This window comes from Lolium perenne, chromosome 5, assembly GCF_019359855.2.
Source record: "Lolium perenne isolate Kyuss_39 chromosome 5, Kyuss_2.0, whole genome shotgun sequence".
NCBI classification, from domain to species: Eukaryota; Viridiplantae; Streptophyta; class Magnoliopsida; order Poales; family Poaceae; genus Lolium; species Lolium perenne.
The window spans coordinates 74,914,233-74,926,085 of NC_067248.2; positions in this window are offsets into that span (position 1 = coordinate 74,914,233).

Sequence of the window (11,853 nt, forward strand, 5' to 3'; positions counted from 1 at the left end):
TACGCCAGAAATGGATGACAATAAGAGCATCATAATATTCTTCGAGACAGCGGCCAGTGGTGCCACCTCCACCAGACCACGACCCACGATACAACGAAGGGAGGGCCAAAAGGTACCACCACAACTTTCATGAGTTAGGGGCCCCAGAGATGGTCGATGTCTGGCAATACTGTGACATGACTTTCTTCCATGGGGAGGGGAGTGTCTGCACCCCCATCTGATGGGGTGACTCCAGCGACCCACCCAGGGAGAAAAGGTTGGGCGACACCATAGGGTTTGGACCCCGCCAAGGTGGTCAGCGGCTCCCATCACCTTTGACAATGCATACCGTCTAGGACACACGTCGGGTGTTGGAGGAGGGGCTGTTATCTCAACCTCCTTTCCACCAAGCTCATGGAGAAGAAGTGAATCTCCGGCGCTCGGCTTTGCCCCACCATAGTATTCCAAGGTATCAACCCCAAGCTTAATTACTCAGCCACTAGGGAACATCACACTGCCTTTCACATTCGGCAACCCAGAAAACTATAGCATTGACGATGTCGCCTTTGATCCTGGGGCGACCCACATTGGAAAAGTTAATGACGGTATCCATCTATGCATACAAGGCCCTGAAGGTCCCTACAAGATGGGGGATGAAAACGATTATGCTTGACTACGAGGATGACATATCGTTTCTAAATCAGAAGCATAGGGATGAGATTTCCGTAGGAGCCAAAGCCTAGGCCAAACCCATCTCGTCTCCTTCGCCCTGGGATGAGCGTTCTAAGGAGCTGAGTGTCTTAGTTCCAGCTGGCGTTGCCTTGATGATCATAGTGCCATGAGGGGGTACTCACCACTTGGGGTTATTAGTTGAACTAGGCGACTGCAATGCTGAGGACGATGTAACTCGGCGGTTTACCCCGGTACATCTCCCATCGGTGAAGGATCATTACGTGCTCCTAGATTTTACTATATCAACAAAGAGTCCAGATTACAATGATGTGTTCTCCGTATTGAGTCCTGCCTTGAAGTCTTCTCCCAGGCCAGCATAAAAAGCACTTGGACCTAAGGTTTGACGGAGGTAATGACCTAACCGACTAAGGAGTCCTACTCTATGTTGGTAGAAATATTATGAATGATAATACAAGTATTCTTTCTTCTCGAACCATTTGAAATACGTGTTAGGCCTTCCTTATTCTATTGGGCCTCCATCTTCACCTTGATATCTTCACCACCCAAGTGGGCCACACAGGCTTGCTAGGTTAAGAATGTGTCGTGCTATACTATATTTGAGATAACCCAGACACCAGCCCCTTCGCGAAAAAAGAGCATGCAAAAGAGAAGACCCGACGCCATCAAGGAAGTTGCAACTTAAAGAGGACAGAAAGGCTGAGAAAGAAGGTGTCCCTGCTACTTGAGGACAGGAAGGGCCCGGTGACCATCTGGGCCCACCTGTCCGTCGAGCATGAATGTGTGCTCATCGTCTTTCTCTAAGATAACGCTGATGTGTTTTCCTAGGAGCCTTCGGATCTTCCCAGGATACCTAGGGAGGTGGTCGAACACCGCCAGGAGGTGTGCCCTAGTGCGCATCCCGTGAAGCCGAATATGCACTATCAGTCGCAAGAGAAGAAATATTTTCTCTGCGGAAGTGAGGAAGCTCAAAAATGTTATAGTCATCCGAGAGGTTCTTCACCCAACATCGGTATCCAACCCCATTGTGGTTCCCAAAACCCACATCATAAAGAAAAGGTTGTGTGTCGACTTCACGACATAAACAAGGATTGCATAAAGGACATGTTCCCACATCCCCAAATAAACCATGTAGTCGACTACAAGTGGGTTGTCATTTGTTATGCTTCCTCGATCCGTTCTTTGGGTACCATCAAATCAAGATGGCTGCAGAAGACGAAGTAAAGATTGTATTTATCATGCTTGAACTTTGCTACTGTTAAACCTGCGTGCCCTTTAGCCCGATGAACGTCGGGGCCACTTTCCAGCAGGCCATGTGTCCCTGCCTGGGACCACAAATCGGCTGCACTGTTTAAGCATACATCGGCGACCTCGTGGTGAAGATCAAAAACAAGGACACGCTGACCCAAGAGTAGCAATTGTGCATTTCTGCATAGATGAAAACCCATGCGCAGTCTAGTGCAATCTTTCTTCATCTTTATGTAGTCCATCTAGAGTACGCATAAACACATGATAGGCCATGTTAAAAGCGATGCTGAAACTTCTGATGAGTTAAAATTTAAAACCACATTGGGTGCAAAGTACTCATTCTATAGGAGTCCTTGCCCCGCTATCTTTCCCCTCTACTTTCACTGCCTCCCCAATCCGACGTTACTTGTCACCGGAATCATCATTATCCAAAGGTTATTCAATGTATCACTATAAATGTACCCATCAAAGCTCTTAATCTGACCTGTATGAACGAGTAAAATAACTACAATCAATCGTCCATTTCAAATTTTCAATTCCAAACAATAAAACACACATACATTATGAAATAAAAAATAAAAAATTATATGTGCTTTATACAAATACGCTAGAGGCAGAGGGGCAGCTGCCATCGCTGGATATGTAATAGGAGGCGGAGGAGTTGCTCGAGGACGAGGCAGCGAACCATTGGAGAATACAAGAGGCGCGCAGCGGTGGAGCAAGAGCGAGGCTCTATGGATTGACGATACTGGACATTGGAGGTGAGAGGGCTCGGCAGTAAGGACGATAAACACAATGGATGTGAGAGCTGTGTCATGGTCTCTTCGCGTGATATGGTAGCGACAACATGCTGGGTAATGGCTGGCTCAGCTGGCACTACTGAGGAGGGTCATAATAGGAGCAGCTCATGTTAAATCAAGGCATTTTTCCTCTTCGCTTATGATGTAGCTTGTCCATTGGTGGGACAGATCGATCTCCTCTCACAGAAATCTTACATCTCAAATCTAAGCTTGGTTTTAGAGGTATCTTGTCAAATTGACGAATTTCAATGGTTTGGAAGGTCCCATAGGGACCATTTTTGTTGTTCATGGAGAAAATTTTATAGTTTTGGATATGTGAGAGGTCATGTGAGAGGTTCCCTTGGAGCATCTCCAGTCGCGTTCCCCAAAACATCCCCCAAACGGCGCCGGATCGAGCGTTTGAGGACGTGTTTTCTTCGTGCCGCGTTTGAGGGACGTCGCTCCCCAGTCGCCTCCCCCAAACGCCCTCTCCAAATAAATATTGGTGCACGAAAATAAATGTTTTCATTCAAATTTGATTATATATTACAAAGTTTGAATGAAAACGCTAGATTTAATCTAAACCTAGCCTACTGACCGTCTGGAGGTGCATTCGATGCCCCCGCCCCGTCGTCGCCTCCCCTACGCCGCAGCTCCTCCAGACGCCGCCTCTCCATGCATAGGGCGGTGGACAGACGCCGCTGCTCCAGCAGCGCGTCGACGTCTGCCCTCCCCTGCTGCGCCGCCTGGAGGGAGAGCTCGACGACGCGACGAATCTGCGCCTGTTCGCGGGCACGGGCGTCGTCCTGGAGCTTCTTCTCCAACTCGAAGGACACGACGAGCGCGCGTTGCTGATCGGCCGTCTCGTCCGGGTGCGGCCCGTCGTCGTCGGACCACTCGAACTCGTTGTCGTCGTCGTCCTCCTTCTCCGTCTCCTCCTCCCCCGCCTCGGCCTCCTCCTCCATTGGCGCCTCCTCCTCATCCGTTGGCGCCTCCATCAGCGCCGCCAACGCGTCGGCCTCCGCCGCCAACGCATCCGCCCGCCTCCCCCAGGCCGCCTCTGTTGCCGCCATCGCCGCCTGCCGCTGCTGGCGCTCCATCCACTAGTAGGAAAACCCTTATAGGCAGAGCTTAGTTCTGTGGCGCACCACAGAAAATGCGCCACAGAATATTATTTTGTGGCGCACCCAGCATGCTGCGCCACAGAAATAGCTTACTTTTGTGGCGCACCGAGGAACCGTGCGCCACAAAAACATGGTGGGCCCCACCAGCTGACACCCCCAATCATTGGTTTTACTATTTCTATGGCGCATGTACAATGGTGCGCCACAAAAATAAGATTTTCTGTGGCGCACGGCCACAGTGCGCCACAAAAATAGGCTATTCTGTGGCGCAGCTGGGCTCGTGCGCCACAGAAATAAGGTATTCTGTGGCGCATATGTACAGGTGCGCCACAGAATTAGCGAACTAGATATACAAAAGTGAGCCAACCTCCCACCTACCACACTACACAAGCCATTCTTCTTCCTCCATCTAGCTCGTCCCCCCCTTCTCTCTCATACTATTTTGACTCTACTTTTCACTTGCTTTGGTATTTATTGCATTTAGTTTGGTTGATACTTAATTGGAGTTGAGGAGAAGGCTCTCCATACTCTCTCCTCCTCTCGAACTCATCGATCGCGGTCTCGTCTCGGTATCGAATCTAGAAGGTGAGTAGTTGGAGGAGACATACATATGCTTGGAGGAGACATGCATATGCTTGTAGATCTTGTGTGGCCGTCGTGTGTATGGATGGTTGTTGCAGGTGAAGCGCTTGTGTGTGTGTGCCGGTGTGGTGCATGGATGTTTGCCGAAATGTTGATTCATTTCCGTTTCGGCAAGTTTTGCACTACCCATATGTCCTACTTTGAGGAGAGGTCATGCCGAATTTTTCCGCTCCATGTAATACCTTGAGGAGAGGTACGGCCCATGCATGTGTGTGCATTTGGTGCGGTTCTAATTTCCTGTTCTATGTATACCATTTGCAGGCAAGCATGGCCCTCTCGATGAGTTCCGCTCGAATCTCTAGATACAAGATAGACGCGAAGGAGGACATGATTCGGAACAATAGGCGCCAGATAAGATGTCCGTGTCGATCATGCAAACTCGAGCGCTGGATCAACCCTGATTCCGGACAACTGGAGGAGCACCTGCTGAGGCGCGGTTTCATGCAAGACAACCAGGCGCGGCCGGCCCCATCAAATGGTGCGCATGAAGACCATGTAGAGCGAGATGACTATCATCATGAAGAAGACTATCATCATGCCGACGGGGACTATCATCATGAACAAGAAGTCGGCGGAGAAGATCATCATGAAGAAGAAGATGCCGGCGGAGAACATCATCATGATGAAGAAGAAGATTCCGGCGCGACCCCGCTAATTTCGGCCTTGCGGGACTCTCATGTTCAAGATCTTCTCCTCCAGGAGACGAGCAACGATAGAGTTGCAGCTAGAGAGAGAGCCAAGCTGTCGCAAATGGAGAAAGACGGGATGACTCCGATCTTTCCTGGGTGTCGTCCGCAGGATACACGCTTGCATGTAACGCTTGATTACCTGCAGATGAAGACGCAGAACAAGTGGACCGATTCCAGCTTCAGCAAGAACTTAAAATTCTGGCACGATCGTCTCCCGGAGGGGAACACATTGCCAAGTAGTACCGAGGAGGCCAAGAAAGTCGTGTGTCCCCTTGACCTACCGCACGAAAAATACCACGCCTGCATTAATGATTGTGTGATTTATAGGTGCGAGTACAAGGACAGAACCACATGTCCGGTGTGTGGCCACGGACGGTACAAGGTTGGGAACAAGAAGGTACCTCGAAAGGTGGTATGGTACTTTCCTATCACTCCCCGTCTGCAGCGGTATTTCGTGGACCCTAAGGAAGCAAAGCTCATGCAATGGCACGCAGAAAGGCAGAAGCCCGAAGAAGATCCGGAGATGGGCTATATTCTGACACACCCTTCAGACGCTGGACAGTGGCAAGCATTGGACATCGCCTTCCCTAGGTTCGGGGGCGATGCAAGGAACATCAGGCTGGGTATGAGCACCGATGGACTCAATCCGTTCGGCAACCAGAGTAGCACGCATAGCACCTGGCCTGTGTTTGTATGGCCTTACAACCTACCCCCGTGGCTGTGCACCAAGCAAAGGTACATACACCTGAGTATTCTCATTCAGGGGCCGAAACAACCAGGTGTCGACATGCATTTGTATCTCGGGCTGCTGAAAGAGGAGTTAGACACGTTGTGGAAGACGCCACCCCGTACGTGGGACGCCTACACTAGAACTTATTTCGATATGACAGCCGCGTTGATCACGACGGTCACGGACTATCCTGGTTACGCATATGTATCTGCCCAGGTGGGCCACGGATTCAACGGCTGTGTGAAGTGCATGGACGATACCCCACATCTACAACTACCAAGGGATCCCGGGTCCTCGAAAACCGTCTACCCAGGTGCTCGAAGGTGGCTTCGCTTGGATCACCCGTGGAGAAAACGCGGTGATCTATTCAATGGTAAAGATGAGCCCGATGGACCCCCACGCCCGAGGAGCGGTGCAGAAATCGATGATCTTCTGAAAAATTGGAAGGAGTGCCCAGCGCCGGGAAAGAAGCGACCGAAGCCAGAGCCGCTGCTCGGTGTATGGAAAGCGAGGTCTGTTTTCCACGACTTGGAGTACTGGAAGGTCCTCCACACGCCCCACAGCCTCGATGTCATGCACATTACGAAGAACGTTACCGAGAGTCTGCTTGGCACTCTTTGCAACTCAGAAAAGTCCAAGGATGGACCGAAAGCAAGATATGATCTTAAACATTTTGGCATCAGGAAAGATCTTCAAGCCCCCGATACTGACGACGACGATGATGATGATGAACAGACGGAAGGGACTCAATGTCTCCGTAAAAGGGCCAAGAAGAACGCGGTGCAGCTTCCCGCTGCCTGCTTCACAACGAGGCCGGAGGAGCTCGAGCAGTTTTTCAGGTGCCTCCTAGGAGTGAAAGTTCCTCACGGTTACTCGGGGAATATAAGCAGATATCTGGACGTAGCGAAGAAGAGGTTCACCGGGATGAAGTCTCACGATTGCCACGTGCTAATGACGCAGATACTTCCCGTTGCGATCCGAGGCATAATGGACGAGCACGTCCGTGATACGCTGTTTGGCCTATCCAATTTTTTTGACGTTATCACCAGGAAGTCGATCGGCGTGAGGCAGCTCAAGATGCTACAGGATGAGATCGTGGTGATACTATGTGAGCTCGAGATTTACTTCCCGCCTGCATTCTGTGATATATGCGTCCATCTCCTTCTCCATGTCGTTGAAGACATCAAGCAGCTCGGCCCAACGTTCCTCCACAACATGATGCCTTTCGAAAGGCAGAACGGTGTCATGAAAGGATACGTTCGCAATAGGGCCCGTCCAGACGCAAGCATGGCCAAGGGGTTTCTAACCTACGAGTGCATCTCCTTCTGCCAGAATTATCGAAGCACCGAGGTCGACGAGGATCATGTTGGTCTACCCCCCAGGACGCACCTCGGGAGGCTCGCTGGAGTCGGTCACCGCGAGGGCTACCGCTCAGTCCATGTCGGCATTGAAAATCGACGCGACGACTTTGACAGGGCTCACCGTGTCGCGCTACAACACTTAAAACTGACCGAACCTTTCGTGCAAGAGCACAAAAGCATGGTCGAGCAGAATTACATCGATATGGGCCGGCCGAGGAAGATGGGAGACGTAACCAAAAAGCACAACTCCAGCTTCACGCGTTGGTTCAAGCAAACTCAACTGGTTGAAGCACAGAGAAATACGCCTTCTACCGAAGATGAAAAACTCATATACACCTTATCACAGGGACCCGCGCAGAACCTAAGGACCTATCAGGGGTACGACATCAACGGTTACAGATTGTACACCGAGGAAAAGGACAGAAATAGTGAAAATCAAAACTCAGGAGTAACTATGCTGTCATACGCCGATGACGAGACTAATGTCAAGGAAAGATTTTTTGGAAGGATCGAGGAGATATGGGAGCTCAATTACTGTGGAGAGACGGTGCCAATGTTTCGTGTGAGATGGGCCAAGAAGGTCGAAAAAGAAGGCCGATATTTCACAACCATGGTTATACCCGATGCAAAATCGAAGAACGCATCCGCGAAAAATGAGCCATGGGTACTCGGTAGCCAAGTTGACCAATGCTTCTTCATCACCGATCCGTCGAGGCCTAGCCGTGTTGTCGTGAGGAGGGGCAAGAGGAGCATCATAGGAATGCAAGGAGACGCCAACGAGGAAGACTTGGACAAGAACGGTGACCCGAAGATGGAGGAGGAATTCGACAGGCACTTCGACATGCCTACTACTAGTAAAGTAAGAAGGAAGACCTCCCTACCCTCTAAAGGTTGTCCGTTCACGCGAAGAAATCTCAAGGTGGCCGGCATAAAGTATTCAACTGCCAACAACCGAAAGGGCAAGAAGATTGCGAAGAGACGCTAGAGCTCAGAGCCGGGACGAAGAAGATCTTTTTTTGGTCTATCACATGTGTGTGAGTGTGTGTGTGTTAGACAAGTACATGCATGTGTGTGTGAGAGAAACAAGAACATGTTTGTATGAGACAAGTAATTTATAATTTCTCTCTACTAATTACTAAATAATGTTGTGTTATTTATTGAAATGTAACTAAAATATGAAAAAAAAGGAAGAAAAATTGTGTGGCAGCCAGGGTTCGAACCTGGCTACTAATGGCCTAACATTGGCCTTAACCACTAGACTAGTACTATGTATCTATCAGGACACAGCAGTAACCCGTTTTGTTTGGCTAAGTGTCTAAATTCTGTGGCGCACGCCCCTTTAGGTGCGCCACAGAATTAAGGAATTCTGTGGCGCATGTCGTAGTTGATGCGCCACAGAATGCTTAATTCTGTGGCGCACATGGAGCGGTGCGCCACAGAATTTAGACACTTGGTGAAATAACTCGATCGACCCTTTCTTCCCCACTCACACAACAGCAGTTTCTTCCCCGACAAACCCTAGCGCCACTGCTCTCGCAACCACCACCACCGCCAAGCGCCGCCACCGACGAGGAGGAGGAGGAGGAGGAGGACCACCCCGCCCACGCCGCGAGCAGGAGGAGGAGGACCACCCCGCCCACACGTACGCCGCGAGCAGGAGGAGGAGGACCACCCCGCCCGCGCCGCGAGCAGCAGCAGGAGGAGGAGGACCATCGCCTGCGCTCGCCATCACCGCCTAGCACCACCGTCGGTGAGATCCCTCCCTCTCCCATGTGCCTCCCTCCCTCTCCCCTGTGCCCCCCTCCCTCTCCCCTATGCCTCCCTCCCTCTCCCCTATGCCTCTCAATTTGGTTCTCAATTTTCTTAACTTATTGTTGGTGATGTAGTTAATTTTGATTGATCAATTTACAATGTTGCATATACATATAGTCAGTATGAATTTTGATGTAGTGCTGCTGTAGCTTGTGTGGACATTCAATTTATGAATTTTGATGTTCATAGTCTCTGTTTGCAAATTAGGGTTCCTGCTAGTTAGGGTTCATTGGAGTTCATAGTCTCTGTTTGCAAATTGAAATGCTTTAGGGTTCCTGCTAGTTAGGGCGAATTCTCATGCTCATGCTCATGCTCACTAGAGATTTTGAAATGCTACTGGTTGCAAATAAAGATTTTGAAATAAAGATTATGCAATATTGTGGTCAAATGGAACGAAACAAGGGACAAAGCAACATGATTGATCCATCTATCAAATGCCTAATGCAAATGCAAATGAAAATGCCTAATGCTACTTGCAAATGAAGTAGGTACTGGTTGATATAGCAATAAGTAGTATTTTTTAAATGAACAACCATATTGCAAATGAAAATGCCTAATGCTCATGCTTGCCATAAATTGCTACTGGTTCAAATTGCTTGTGATAGCAGCTTTTGTTTTCTTTATTCATTGCTTGCTGTTTGATTTTTGGGTGAGCTGGATGCTGTTTGATTTAGGTTCTCTTGTTCATGCAAATGATGCTACTGGTTTAAATGTAAATGCAAATGATGCAGTCAAATGCTATTTAATTTATTGCTTGCTATTTTTTTTAATTCATTGGTTGCTGTTTTTTTAATTCATTGCTTGCACTAGAGCTAATAAAGTTCTTGCTATTTTGTTGGCAGTAGAAAATTTAGGTTTACAAAAAGAAAATGCTTGGGTTAATAAAATGAAATGCTACTGCCTAGGATTTGTTAATAAAATGAAATGCTACTGCCTAGGTTTAGAAAATGAAATTGCTTGGGTTAATTCACCTCTGGCCACCTCTGCCCTATACTGCCTTTTTAAATTTAAGTAATTATCTACTAAAATTTGATTAGCTATTGGTATAATTCTCTTTGAATTTATAAAAAAATTAAGTCACTAGCTACTGCCTTTTGTAATGTATATTTATGAGTAATAGCATTTTCATTTGAAGTCACTAGCATTTCCATATGATGCTCAAGCTTCTGCTATTTAATTATACCTGGAATAATAGCATTTTCATTTGAAGTCACATGTTGGCAGTAGCTACTGGTTGGCTTGCTCTATAATCTTGTATGCTTGTTTATGCTCTATAATGCTACTAGTACATGAAATGCTACTATTTGAATTCATTTATGAAATGATCATGCTCATGCTCATGCTCATTATCTTGTATATGCTTTTGTGCAGTGTTCTCTATATGCTGTACCAATGGTACTGCCCATATATAATGAATTAATGTTAGCTAAAAACTTGAAGTGCAGTTCTCTGGTTTGAAGTGCTAGCTTTAATGTACTCTGGTTTTTGTAGTGCTCCAGGTTGTGTAGTGCTCCAGATTGTGTACTGCTCCAGGTGGTAGTGCTCCAGGTGGTAGATGCTCCAGGTTAAGAAAGTCATTGTTGTTGTACTGCTTCAGGTTAAAAAATATGCTGAAATAGATGCTCCAGGTTTATGTTGGCTTTTGTTTGATGTATTGTAGATGGGCAAGTTTGTATGGTCTATATATGGTGGATATTTTTGCAGGGATTTCATTGAGTTGCCCATTTCTCCCGAAGCGTTGATTAACTTCCGTTTCGGTTGAGAAATGGGCACTCCTACGTAGAAAAATTAGCAAAAGTCATGCCGAATTTTCTGGTTGACTTTTGTACTAACTTGTTGCCTCTTTTTAATGAAGTGCAAATAAACATGTCGGGCAACACTTCTAAGCCCAGGAGCCAGAACGAAGAAGCGAGAGAGGCCAACAAGGACTTCTGGGAGGGCTACGAGCAGCCCCGGAAGGCCGCCGCCGAGTCGCCCGATGATGAGGAAGAGGGCCGGGACGCCGCCTCCGAGGAAGAGGTCCGGGACACTGCCGCCGACACCGGCGACGATGACGATACCTGGGACGACGCCGCCCAGACCGGTGAAGAGACGACCGCCGGTGAAGAGAACGCGGCCAACCGCACGGAAGGTGATAGCGGCGGCAACCCTCAGGAGGGTAAGAAGAAGAGGACGGCGAGGAGGCCAAGGAGGGATCGGAGGCCGCAAGTGCTCGCCAACGTCACCGATGCTGTCACTGTAGTCTCCGAAAGTGGCCTACCGATGGAGCCTTCGTGGGTTGCCAAAGGGTACGGCATGCAACTAGGGTGCATCGTCCGTGAAACCGTGCCGATCCTAACTCAGGACCTCAGAAGCAAGGAGAACGAGGCTATCGCCCAATCCCTCCTCCAGAAGCTTCACCAACGATACACGTTCCCGGAGCCGTTCAATAAGAAGGTGGACTCTTTAGCTCTCACGAAGATGAGCACCGCCTTGAGCAGCTGGAAGAACCGGCTGAAGAGAAAGATCGAGGCTGGTGAAAGCTGGGAGAGGATAAGTAGCAAAGACCCGTCGCTCTCCTTAGAAGACTTTAATGCATTCAAGTCTTACTTAGAGAGTGACGCTGTTAAAAAATGGACCGCCTGGGGGAGGAGGATGCGGGATTTGAACTTAGGGACCCACCATTGCGGAAGCGGCGGTTATCGAGGAAAACAGCCCACTTGGGACAAGGAGGATGCCGAGATGGTACGTCTGGGGAAAGAAAACCCCTGGCACAAAATCCAGGATGAACAGGCTAGGAACTTTGTCCGGTCCCGCTAC